The following is a 14,381-nucleotide window of genomic DNA, read 5'->3' on the forward strand; positions in this document are numbered from 1 at the left end:
TAGAAGTGGGGTTGCTCATATTCAGCCTGCCTGTGGCTCAGGGTGTCAGAGGAAATCAAGCAAAACAAGGAACATTATCAGCACTAAGTAAATGGCAAGATGCATTGTAAACCCAAGTCTGCACTTTGATCAGTGGCACCCAGCATAATGACACAAAAGGCAAACGGGGCACTGAGAATAACTGACCAGATACTGAACGAAAAACTGATTCACAGCAGTAAGTCACAGGGTGTGCGGGTATAAGAAACAGAGTTTTCATTTACATCGGTAAGAAACGTGGTAACCTTTGAAAACAATGCACCGCAGTTTATTAAAAATAGAATCTGGGCTGGGACAAGTTCCAACAAGAAGACTGTAATGCTAGCTCTTCACAGCATGTCTGAAAGCACTTGTGTGGCTGCCAAGGGATGCGACAAAAACACAGAAGCAACAACAACAACTCGGGAAGAATGAATCATAAACGTATGAGATGTATAAAGAAAGGCAATTCTTCTAAAGCAATTTTAAAAGCAGCTTATAGGAAAACAAGTTAGAATGGCTTCCCTCAGGGGAGAGGGGATGAAGACAGATTCTTGCCCAGGAGGCTGTAATCAGAACAATGGCACTGCAAGATCTAGCAAAGTCCATGAAGGATTTCCCTTGTTGGTTCAGTGGCTAAGATTCTGCACTCCCAATGCAGGGGGCCCAGGTTCCATCCCTGGTCGGGAACTAGATCCCTCAAGCTGCAGCTAAGATCCCACATGCCACAACTAAGACAAGAAGCAGCCAAATAAAACTTAAAGAAAAAAAAAAGAACATTGTATATTATGCAGGAGCCTAAACTGAAAATAGAAACCAGGAAGGGGCCTTGAAGATCAGCTAGACCATTATACAGATCAAAAAAACCAACACCTAAGATCATAAACATAAACCTACTTCTCAAGATCACCCCAAGGCAGCCTACTCTTCTGCATCCTAAGGCATGCAGGATCTCTTTCAAGTTTGTACAAAGTACAGAAAGGCCCCAAAGAACACATAAGAATTCTAAGTACACAGAGAGTAAGTCGCTGATTATAAACCATGAATTAAAATACATGACAGGGGGTACTCTTTCTGCCCCCTTCTGATGCCTATGTCAGAAGCTTTCTCTATCTCCTTTATACTTTAATAAAACTTTATTACACAAAAGCTCTGAACGATCAAGCCTCGTCTCTGGCCCCGGATTGAATTCTTCTCCGGGGGCCAAGAATCCCGGTGTATTCGCGTGATTCAACAACAACCTTTCATCTTGGGGGCTCGTCCGGGATCCTTCAGGACAAGGTAAGGATGCTTGGAGCTTTAGTTCTTTGTTCTCTTAGAGAACACATTTTCTGCTGTGCTTTACTAACTCTACCATATGCTTGTGTGAATGAATGGCATGCCCTGCGTGAAGCAAGGAAGAAGCCCCGCTTTGCGGTTCCACGGTGATCTCATACGGCTTATGTCAGAAACCTGTCGGGGCGTTATACCGACCTGCCAATGCCAAGAGGCACCCAATGTCTCCTTCGGGAACCGACCAGAAATGGGCAAAGCCTGTGGACCGAACTCTCCTTTCTCGGTCAAACTTTTCGGTCTCTTTGACCATTTCATAACTCCTTGGGAATTAGAAGTACTAACCTAATCTATCGGATCATAGACTTTCAAGGGACTTGTGATCTATACTGTTATTGTATACTGTGGCTTAAGTCCCAAACTTGAATTGGTAGCCAATAAAGTATTTAAAAAATAAATAAATAAATAAAATAAAATACATGACAGGAGAGGGGAATGTTGTTGCTAAAACGACCTTTTAAAGTAGACATTCAAAAAAGGGCTATTTTACCTAACAAGTGTGTTTCAAAGTACAAAAGTATTTTGAGGACAAATTCTCAAAAGGACTAGAATTCCCAGACTTCTGATGACAAAAGGTCTTTCGTAGAGCCTTAAGGAGAAAGTGAAGCAAAAATGAAGTGATGTTTTCTTCTGGAAGGAAGTTTTTGATAGAGTTTCTCCCCCCTCCCCCGCCACCAAAATTGACATAGATATTAAAATTTGGTGCTTATAAGGAAGGACTTAAAAATGAATAGCAATACTTCAATTAAAATTACAAATGAGAAATAAAAATAAGTAAATAAAGTGATGCTACTCAAGATCTCAGGATGAGTCAGGTGCCAACTGCCAGAATTCAAAGATGGTTAAGGACAGATTACAGTCACTGGCTTCCAATCATAATTAGTAATACTAATAGATAACACAAAAAATAACACTGTGTCCAGTCACTGCTCTGAGGACTTAAGGTATATTTTACTCATTTTAATCTTCACAATAACTCTATGAGGTGGATATCATTACTGTTTCCATTTTAAAGATAAGAAAATTGAGATACAGAGGGAGTAAATAACTTCATCCAGGTTCACACAGATAATAAATACTGGAATTAGGTTTTAATTCACACCATCTGGCTCCAGAGTGTAGGCTCCCAAGCACTATACCACACTGACTCTCAAGGTCATAGGGTCCCCTCAGAGCCCCAGAGCCGTAAGAATAAAAACCTGAGGAAAAAGAAGAGGTCACAGTTAAGAGATCTAATCCCCTACCTCTGAGGCACCACTCCAAATATTCTAGAATGAGGAACACAGGTATCCTTCTCTGTAAAATCACCACAGAACGCTGCAACCAATTTAAAGAATATATAAAACTTAGGTTGAAAATCAGGAGAAACCTGAGATGTAATCAAGAGGTAGTAATTTTTTTTTGCCAAAATAGTTTCAGGCTGTGAATTTTTACCCAGTCAAATATAATAGTAAAAGAAAATATTACTGTTTAAAATAGGAGAAAGCAAAAACAAGATCAAAAAGTAGAAATGAGTTCTAAGGAGTAAACCATTTTACATCTAATAATGGAATAACGTGCATTCTTACTTCCCTAACATGGATAGATATTGACAATTAAAAAAAGAAAAGGAAGCCAGAGAGAAAGGACCCACCAGAAGTATTCAGAATAAAACATGTTAATATATTAATACAGCTTATCTCTCAGTACTGGGACTATTTGGGAGGGGTAAGTGGGGAGAAATGGTGTGAATTATGTATCAGGGGAAAAACTTGTCATTTTTTTTCTTAGCCAAAGAAAGTGGCAAAGCCTCTGTCATGCCTCTATATAGACATAAATGCGGACTGCAATTCTGTGCCTCTTGGCTCAGAACTGGTGCAGCCAGTTCTCTGGCCCCTCAGCTCTGTCCCCTCTCCCCCAACCCTCACCACCCCTCCTTAGCATTTGGCTTTACCATCACTTCTTCAAAGCTATCTTCTCTGACCCTTCCCTCTCACAGAATCCTGTGTCACTCTTCATGCAACTAATCATAATCTGTAATAATATATTTATTTGGGGCTGATGTCTTTAACATCTGTCTTCCCACTGGACCACAGATTGGCAAATGACAGTCCCTGGGCCAGATGTGGCCCACTGTTTTTGTAAATAAAGTTTTATCGGAACACAGCCGTGACCACTCATTTACTTATTGTAGCTATTTTCACAATACAACAGCAGAGTTGAGTAGCTGCGACAGAGACACGTGGCCCACAAAGCCTAAAGTATTTACCATCCAGCCCTTTACCAACAACCCTGCCAAGTCCTACACTGGACCATAAACTCTGAGGACAGGACTGTGTCTGATGGGTCTACCTGGACCCTACAGAACACCTGACATGAAAAGGCACTTACTAAAGTTGCTGACTGAATCAACTTGGTAAAAGGGTAATAAGCAGTATGTGCCGCTTGTGGTTCAGAAAATTTCACACCTCTGTACTCATCAACTCCACTGTCAACCAGCCAAAGCCATTCCACTTATTGTCCCATTCCACTCCGCCAGTAAGGGCAGAGCCAGGACTCAACCCCAGGCCACTCGGCTCCAGAGCCTGAGCTTCTGACCACAAGGCAGGGAAAATGATCTACCCATTCAGACTTTGAGTAATTCCTTAGCTGCAGATGGAGGGTCTGGGCAGAGGGCCATGACTGGTTCTGACTGCATCCTCGTTGGCTGCTGGCCCTCACACATCACCTAACCACCAGTGCGCTGTACCCAGAGGAGTTCAGATGCCATCCGTCCTCCTCAGAGAACAGACACGTCACCTGGTCCCACTGAGCAATACCGACACTCTCCCTCCAGACAAGGCACTCACTCGGACTCACCACCTCCATTTCATAGGTAAGGGAAATGAAGTTAACGGAGGTTCAGTAAATTGCCAAGGTCAAGTGTTAGTATGAGGCAGAGGTCAGCTGCAAACCCACAATCTTATTTACCATCACAATGCCAACTCCCGGTTCAACAGTGCTCCTGCACCTCCCTCCAGACTCCCCCAAGGAAAAAGGCATTCAGGAGAAGGCAGTGATGGGCATTTTCATTCTACACCAGGAGAGCATATCACTTCCATGCCTTTCTGGGGAGGGAGAAACAATGCTGGAAAAAAACCTCAGTGTGACTTCACTTAATGACCATAACACAGAAGCAAAAATGCCTGTAACTGAAGACGACGACCCTGGGATACATAATGACCCCAAATCGTCATAGGAAGGACAGTAAAGAGCAGCGGGAGACTCCGGCCTGTGAAACAATTCTTCTCGTGGCTAGAGACAGCACAACAAAGTCCTCAGGCAAAGGCAAAATTTCAACTCAAAAGTAGAACAAAGAAAACTGGGACTGGGTCTGTCTTCCAGCAGAATGGGAAAGAGAAACTATTTATCCAGTCCCTGAATTCAGTGAGTTAGAAACAAGAACCTCCTTCTTTTTTTCGCTTTATTATTATTTTAAATTTATTTATTTTTAATTGGAGAATAACTGCTTTACAATGTTGTATTGGTTTCTGCCATACATCAACACGAATCAGCCATAGGTATACATATGTCCCCTCCTTCTTGGACATCCTTCCCATCCTCCACCCTATCCCACCCCTCTAGGTTGTCACAGAGCAAATTCCCACTGGCTGTCTATTTTACATATGGTAATGGGTATGTTCCCATGCTACTCCCTCAGTTCATCCACCCTCTCCTTCCCCAGCTGTGTCCACTAGCCTGTTCTCTGTCTGCATCTCTATCGCTGCCCTGCAATTAGGGTCATCAGTAGTTTTCCTAGATTCCGTATATATGCATTAATATAAGATACATGTTTTTCTCTTTCTGACTTACTTCACTCTGTATAACAGGCTCTAAATTCACCCACCTGACTAAAACCAACTCAAATTCATCCCTTTTTATGGAGTAACATTCCACTGTATATATGTACAACTTATTCATCTGTCGATGGACATCTAGGTCGCTTCCATGTTCTGGCTGTTGTAAATACTGCTGCAATGAACACATGAGTGTTTCAGAATTGTGGAAGAACCTCATTCTAAATCCAAAGTTCTGCAAAGGCACCGAGTTACCTCCTTGACCATCAGGTGGCACAGGAATCCTGGTCAAAGAGGCCAACTCTGCAAATTTAATTAATAGGGTGACCTCAAGTACTTTCCTCACTCTCTCTAGCGCAAGCTCAAGGTCTTTAAAACCCAGTACCCCCACTTGACAGCACAGACTCCTGCCCTTGAATCAGTATTGCCCTCTCAGAGATACTTTAGTCAAGTGCACTGGAAACACCCTGTAATGTACTCATTATGAAACATAAAATACAAAATTCTGTGGACTCCTCCCCCATTCCCAGACAGTGTTGCAATGGGAGAAAGCAGAGGGAACAAGGAGGTCTTCCCAGCAGCATTACTCAAAGTGTTATTAACCCTCTGCCAGGAGCAAAGTTCAGAAACTGAAAACACGTATAATGAACGCACAGAGTAATTTCCTTTCTGTTGAGTTTAGTAACAACAACAAAAACGACAAAAAAAAAAAAAAAAAAACAACCTAGAGTTGGTGTTTTATGTATCTTTGGGGTTTTTATTCCATTTTGCAATTAATTTTTTATTGTAGTTTACAGAAATATCAGTCTGTGACAGATTGAAAATAAAAATAAAACTGGTCCTTCCCTACAGACTTGGAAAATAATTGCCAACAGCAAAACAGCTGAGTGAAATTGAGCTTGTTTTCTGAAATGTGTGAATAGCTGCTCAAGCTCACTCTTTATATGAGAGATGCAAACTAAAAATATACTAAGACACCATTTCCCTCCTATTGGCAAAGATCAAAAGGCTTTTGGATAGCACCCTACTTTGGCAAGGCTGGGGCAGCAACAGTCGCACCCATTGATAGTAGAGGGCAATTTGGCAAAACTCATCAAAGTTACAAATACAGATGCACAGCAAGGAAGTCAGCTGACAGATACACCCCCATATACACAAAATGATGTAGGCACAAAGTTGTTCCCTGCAGCCTTGTTTGTAAAAAAGGCATGGAAAACTACCTCCATGCCCATCAGTAGGGGCTGGTTAAGTGAATTCAATACGTTCAGGCAACTGAATACTCTGCAGCCATAAAAAGAGAATGAGGGTGCTCTTCACACAGTGGCACAGACCCCACTCCAAGATACAAAAAGCAAAGGGCAGGTCCAGACTGTTCCGTATATGCTACAAGCACTATTTGTGTTTTTAAAAACTAGGAGAGAAACAACATACTTGCTTGTATATGCATAAGAAGACATCACTGAATACAAGAGGAAGAAATGGCAAATACTGATGAATGCCACAGACAAGAATCGGAGGGTGGACATAACTGCAACACAGTATATCCTTTTGTACAATCTGAAATTTTTTTCTACCAGTAATTCATACTCCCTTTTCAAAAACTTTATTTCAAAACTTTTAAAAAGAAAGAAACTGAGCTTAGCCACTTCATGTTTTTGTTAAGAATGCCTCTGTACACCAGATAACACAAAAGGGTATGTTTGTTGGCTTATCAGATGACTGAAAATCGTTTACTGCATCACGCGTGCTTGTTACTAGGAAAGGGAAAACACAGCATCCTGACTGATGATTATAAAAGCTTTGCCACACACCAGCAGCCCTGTGTCTTCCAACATCTCAGTAGGAAATCACAGCTTCTTCCTCCTTTTGTCCGCTCCATGCACGTCCCCTCCCCAGGCCTGCCTCTGACTGGAAGCCCTAGTGAGTTTACAAGTCTGCTCATCTCTTTCTTTAGCGCTACTCACCAGAAGGAATGGCTCTTAGCATCTTACAGACCCAGAGACCTAACTCACCTGCCCAGCATCACAAAGCTACAAAGTAGCAGGATCAGGACTGGAACTCAGGACCTTGGATCCCAAGTTCAGGGCTCTTTACACTACATCCTGTGGATTCCTTTGCTAGTCGGAAGGAGGGGGCAGTAGAAGAAAACAGCAATAAAATAAAATGGCCAGGTTCTGGGCTAAGCACTACACACAAATGATGCCACTTACGCCCCGCAATGCCCCAGGGAGGGAGGTGCTCTCATGACCCACATCCTGTGGATGAGAAGCAGAGTCTCTTGAGAGGGTGGAGCATGGAGAGCTCTCACACCTAACCAACCAGATCCCATCCACACACTGACCTGTCTCTGGAGGAAGCTCACCAGCCCACAACCTGCAAACCAGTTTAACAGTGTCACTCCAAGAGCCAGTTACATGAACCACCATAAAGAACTTCTTCTCTGAGCCAATGTCTCCCAAACCACAGACCATGAATGCCCAAAGAAGGAGAAATAATCTTAGGTGGCACGAATATGAACATTTTTTTAACTTTAGCAATTATACTTGATATGTATTTAAAAAGCATATAACTAGCTCATCAAACCCATTACTTCACAGATGTCTTAGCACAAAATGAGACTGAATTAAAAGAAGCTGAACAGATTTAAGAACAACTGCTAAATAAATAAGTTCAGGTGGTTCACAGATATAATGAAAACCATGAAGGAAAACAAACTGACATTCACGAATCATGGGTCTAAGGAAGTGGATCCAACCCACCGTTTTTATCTAGAGGAAGAGAAACTCAGGAATACTCCAGCACACAACACACATGGCTTCTGAATGTCGCCTTATTTGTATTTATTTCATTTTCATCTGCCCTTCACACCACCCAGCCTCGCTCAGATGCCCGAGGCAGGACCCCTGTTACCAAAGCAACTTGAAACCTTCTATCAAGGTTTGACCCTGAATAGTTCTGATTACACGTATAGTAGACCAGTTAATACCAGGTAATTATTTTGAGCGTGCCCTCTCTAAGTATCTGACCTGGCCAACAAACTGGAGAGCCAACTGGGAGAGACCTGTGACCTCTCTCTAGCCCTTGTCGCCCCAGAAACAGTGAGAAGGAACCCCACTTCCCCAGCGCCCGCAGTCAGAACTGCACCATCTGGTGAATGTTGCCTCTGCTCTTGCCCAACCTCTTTGTCCAATCCTATTGTTCCCCACATGCCCACTAAATGTAGATGGCAGGTCAGAGTTAAAGGATCCCACTGGCTCCTGCAATGTCAACAGCTCTGTGCTTTGATCAAACTAAAGAAAATGTTCAATTCACTAAAAGAGAATTATGAAAAGTAATATGTGTGAGGGCATCATGGTTCAAAATGCTTCCATAAGCGAGATATCCTTTGATTCTCAAAAAAAAAAAAAAAAAAAGCTGTGAGGAGGGTTTTTCATCATGTCTTTTTGTGTTGTAAAGAGATGGGGAAACAGGCTCTGAGATTTATCAAGCAGGATTTCAAACCCAAACTGCTCCACTTTAGAGTTGTATGGGGGAAAAAAAATTTGTTTTCCTTTTCTTCCTAGGGTCTTAAGTGTGCTCCCCAAACCAAGAGCATCTGGTCACGAGAGAGGGCCCCAGAAAGGCAAAATGTCAGCCCACTCCTGACATACTGGATCAGAATCTGCATTTTAAACAAGCTCCCCAGGTAATTTCTGGGGACAAGACAATCTGAAGAGCACTGCTTTACTGCAAGGCAGTCCTTCCATTCTCCCACGCTGCATCTCTTCATTCATTTATCCAATAGTTATTTTTTGTGCATCTACTACACTGTGCTGAATGCTGGGAAATCCACGGTGAATAACATAAGCACAGGTCCTGCCCTCATGGGTTGCCAGTCTAACATAGTGGTTTTTCAACCTTGGGTGCTCACCATAATCAAAGGTGGCACTTAACAAAAAAAAGGCAAAAAAAAAAAAAGCAGATGCCTAAACCCCATCCCAGACCCACCTACATCTCTATACAGTCAGAAACTGAGACTGAAACCCTAGATGCTGCTTATCAGAAAAGCTCCAATTCATGCACCTACCTTGGAGAATAAGTTGACAGTATCTAGGAAAGCTGCAGGCAAGCGTATCCTAAGAGCAGCATTTCCATTTCCAGGACTATATCCTGGAGAAATGGAAGCATGTGTGCAAAGAAGACGGGAACAAGAACACTCACTGCAGCAATGCTTCCAGACAGAAATCTGGGAAACCATTCAACTGTCTCTAGATAAGGGAATGAACAAGTAAACCATGGTTAAATAAAGAATACTGTTAAAGAGCCCACAGGATGCATAAACAAATAGAAAATAGATGTATGTGTGCTCAGTCGTGTCCAACTCTTTGAGACCCCATGGACTCAAAGCCAGGTTCCTCTGTCTGTGGAATTTTCCAGGCAAGAATACTGGAGTAGGTTGCCATTTCCTACCACAGTGGATTTTTCCAACCCAGGGATCAAACCTGCATCTCCTGTGTCTCCTGTACGTGTTGATATATTCTAGAATAGAATTGTTGAGGGGGAAAAGATAGTTCCAAAAGGCTACATAATTTTATACATGCCATATATGGATTCATAAATATGAAGCATAAAGACATGCATGGCAAACACACACCATCTTCAGGAAAATGGCTAGTTCTAGGAGGAGGGGAGAGGAAAGAGAAAGTGGTGGTTAGTGGTTTTTTCTAAGGTACTTAGTAGATCTGAAAAAAGATCTTAACCAAATACAATTAAAGTCTGCTAAATCTGAAGGTTAGAATTTGGGTATCTAATATATACTAAATTACATTTTTTCCCCATACATTTTTGGGTGCTAATGTTTTGTGATTTAATTTCTTTAAAATTCTTTCAAATGCTTCACAGGGGATGTAATATATAGTCAGGGTAAGGAATCCCTGTTCTAAGAACATGAAGCAATACAACTCTAGCTGTTTAATATCAGGAAATACATCTATAGAATGGCAATGATCTATAGCTCCTGAAGTTAAATTACTTCCTTAAATAATTTTATATATATTACAAAAAAAACTTTCACGTGGCAGATAGTTTCTACAAGCTATATATTTTTTTTCAGGAGCCAAAGGTAAGTATTACCCAAGGAAAGAAACATTTCTCAAACTGTGATCCTCAGTTCACCAGCAATACAAGGAAGAGGGAGTGAGAAGGAGAGGGAGTATTTATTAAAATGCAGATTCCAGGTTTCCTGCCTTGGACCTACTTAATCAAAATCTCTGAGGGCAGAAACCCAGAGGCTGAATTTTTAATAAAAGAATGCACCCATGGGTGCAACTGTACACTGAAGAACCACTCAAGTATATTTTTTTAAGTTACTATTACTCAAATTTTTAAAAACATATGTGTCTGGTACGTCACCATAAGGTGACATTGCTTCATACTCTGAAAATTAAGGTGCAGGGGACGTTTCCTAAATGCTTGAGATCATAATTCCACAAGTATATGCAAGCAGATCCTGATGAAAACTGGTTTCCCGCACAGTGTATCTAACCCTGAAGGACAAAGAAACGTATTTCAGGAAGAACATAACTTCACACTGCTTTTCTAAATAAAACAACTTCAAAAAGCAACTGGGTAAACAGGAAAGCTCCACAGATCCAGCCTTGCTGCTGGCCCTGACACCAGAGCCAGGTTCAATTAAACAGAAATGGTTAGCAGAGTTAAGAGATGCCAAATTTCTCCTCTTAGGACCATCTTCATTCTACCCTATAGTCCTTTTGCTACAAGTTTTCCACATCTTGTTAACATCTCCTTGATCTGAGTATCTTCCATTCCATCCTTATCTTTCTTGACTTTTCCTTCAGCCTCCCCCATGTTCCCCTTCATTTTCTATTTCCCTATATGCAAACAAAACCAATACCACAGTCTGACTTTCATGCCCTGGAAAACCTCTCTGGAGCCCCTGGGGTTAAAAACAATCCAGTATAGGGAATTCCCTGGAGATCCAGGGGTTAGGACTCAGCACTTCCACAATCAGAAGTCTGGGTTCATACCCTGGTAAAGAAACTAAGATCCCACATATGCAGCCAAAAAAACAAACAAACAAACCCACAGCACAGTGTGTGTGCATGTTGGGGGGAGGGTAAATTAAGAGTTTGGGATTAACATATACCCACTATTGTATATAAAATAGATCACCAACAAGAACCTACTACACACAGCACAGGGAACTATACTCAATATCTTATAATAACCTATAATGGAAAATAGAAAACAATGTATGTATGTATGTGTGTGTGTGTGTGTGCACGCGTGCCAAGTGCGTGCTCAGTTACTCAGTCCTGTCTGACTCTTTGTAACCCCATGGACTGTAGCCTGCCGGGCTCCTCTGTCTATGGAATTTTCCTGGCAAAAATACTGGAGTGGATTGCCATTTCCTCCTCCAGGAGATCTTTTCCACCCAGAGACTGAACCTGCATCTCCTGCGTCTCATGCACCGGCAGTGGATACTTTACCACTGAGCCATCTGGGAATTCCTAATAATGTGTGTGTGTGTACACACATATGTATAACTGAAACTAACACAACACTGTAAATCAACTATATTTCAATCAGCAATTTTTGAAAATAAAATTTAAAAAAACAGCACAACAAACACATGAAAAGATGGCCTCATTAGAAAATTAGAAATTGCACATTTTAAATCACAATGATATCATTTCACACCCATCAGACTGGCAAAACTTTAATAATTTTGAGTGTCTGCAAGCACATGAAGCAACTGAAACTCCCAAACCTGCCAGATGGAATGTAAATTGGTACAACTGCTTTGAAGAGAAATCAGGTCATATATTAGAGTCAAAGATGCCCACTTCCTCTGACCCACAATTTCCCTTCTAGGTAGGTACACCACAGAGAAAAACTGAACAGACGCAGAGGGAGACAAGTTCCAAACTGTCACGGCACACAGACAAAATTCTAAAACTAACGGAAAAATGAATAAATATAACCCATCTGTGTGATGGAATATTATACAGTAGTTAAAAACAACCTAGATTACATGCTTGCATCAATAAACCTCAAAATCATAACTTAAAAGCAACTTTGAAGTTGTTCAGTATTACAAGAGCATGTTTAAAACGTGAGGAAGCAATACAATATGTAGTGTATGAATACCTACATATCTAGGAAAGGTGTAGAAACACATGATAAACACATGATAAATTCAGAACAGCGGTCACTGTCTGGTAGCAAGGGGATGGGGAAATGCTCACTCATATTTGTAATATTTTATTTCTTCACAGGGTGTAGACACTGAGTGGCCACTCTATTAGTTTCCATATTTTTCTGCATGCCTGAAATTTCAGAGAAGGCAATGGCACCCCACTCCAGTACTCTTGCCTGGAAAATCCCAGGGATGGAGGAGCCTGGTAGGCTGCAGTCCATGGGGTCGCTAAGAGTCGGGCATGACTGTGCGACTTCCCTTTCACTTTTCACTTTCATGCATTGGAGAAGGAAATGGCAACCCACTCCAGTGTTGTTGCCTGGAGAATCCCAGGGACAGGGGAGCCCGGTGGGCTGCCGTCTCTGGGGTCGCACAGAGTCGGACACGACTGAAGCGACTTAGCAGCAGCAGCAGCAGCAGAAAGACAGTCCCACGTCTGAGCTACCTGAAAGCATTTGAAGGTTCTGAAAGCAGAATCAGAACTTGATGGGGAGAAGGAAAGTTGGACCTGTGAATGGAAAGCTAAAACAACCAATAGCGTTCCTCTCTCCCTCTTCAAACTATCCATGGCAAAAAATCATTCTCACAATTGTGGCAAAATTCCATATAGAGGACTTGTGACACCCCCAAAATTCTAAGCCACAATCCCAGAACAGAAACATTCCAAACAGCCTTTAGTGCTGACACAGAATTTATTTGCCTGAAGACATTTTTTTCCTGGTTCATTTTTTGGGTGGCCTCTTCTTTGAAAAGATCGGCAAGGCCTTTCAAACCCTTAAATGAGCATTGGGTTTCACCACAAACGAAGGTTTATTATAAGAAACTGCATTAAAATATTTAGGCCAGAAAAGTTAACTAGACTCAAAGTTAACTTCTACAACTCTCCCAGTTGGTTTGCTTTGGGCTGGCTCCATGGGTAGGCCAGAGATAAAACCACCGAGAGATACCTTTCTGATGATACCAAAGAATTCAATACCATCATAAAACTTCAACTCATTAAAACTAACTAGACAGACTAGGCCCAGTGTAGGGTGAAAAAAGACATGTGAACTTTCTTGTTTAGAGAAATTTAGGGAGTTTTCTCTTAATTGCTCAAGAGAATAAAAACTTTCAGTTGCTACCCAAACACACCAAAATTCCACATTACTGAAAAATAACTAGGTTTTATTGTTTGGGTGAACTGGAACACACAAAGCTGATATCCAGAAGCGGGTATCACAGTCTTCAGTGAAAGTGAAGTCACTCAGTCCTGTCCGACTCTTTGCGACCCCATGGACTATAGCATACCAGGCTCCTCCATCCATGGGATTTTCCAGGCAAGAATACTGGAGTGGGTTGCCATTGCCTTCTCCAGGAGAGCTTCCCGACCCAGGGATTGAACCTGGGTCTCCCGCATTATAGGCAGACGCTTTACCATCTGAGCCACCAGGGAAGATTTAATTCTAACAAAATACTGGCTTTCAGCTTTGTTTTCCCATATGATTCCAAGAGAAACAGAGAAGAATCTGTAGACCTAATTGTCAGGTCCTGACCCAACACAAACTCCTTCATGTTAGACCTAAGAAGCCAGAAGAACAGAATGTTTTTTTAAACATTAACCCAGCCCACTTCAGGCTGCAATTTCTAAATCTGACGATTATCAGTGTAGATGCTCACAACATGACCTTAACCTCTCCTAGCTGATTCATTAACTCAGAGTCTCCAATTATCTTTGCAATGGGAAGGAGTAACAGAGGAAGAGACACAGTCATCTCTTCTCTCAAATTTTGAGTTTTACATATTTTTAAATAATGTTTAAAAACTGTTTTCAACTTCTAAAAATGCCTGCCTCAAATAAGTAACTGACTTTCCAATATAAAATGATTTCTATAAATGTCCTCCAGCTTTATTACAAATTTCTAGTAATTTTATTTTTCCTTCATATCGAGGTGACTTCTATTTAAAAGAATTGAAATCTGGCACTCACAGTGGTGCCCAATAGCATCCTGGGGTTGTTCAATGGATGCTGAAATGGTAAT

General features: G+C 41.6%; 1 protein-coding gene and 1 non-coding gene across 3 annotated transcripts in view; both read right to left on the reverse strand.

Annotated features, from left to right (window-relative positions):
• USP46 (ubiquitin specific peptidase 46) overlaps positions 1-14,381 on the reverse strand; it is a 77,273-nt gene that overhangs the window by 58,764 nt on the left and 4,128 nt on the right. The gene's annotated exons all lie outside the window — the stretch shown is intronic.
• On the reverse strand, positions 13,724-13,795 carry TRNAY-AUA (transfer RNA tyrosine (anticodon AUA)). The gene has a single exon. It is a non-coding gene; the product is annotated as a tRNA-Tyr (tRNA).

This window comes from Bos mutus, chromosome 6, assembly GCF_027580195.1.
Source record: "Bos mutus isolate GX-2022 chromosome 6, NWIPB_WYAK_1.1, whole genome shotgun sequence".
In the NCBI taxonomy this organism is placed as follows: domain Eukaryota; kingdom Metazoa; phylum Chordata; class Mammalia; order Artiodactyla; family Bovidae; genus Bos; species Bos mutus.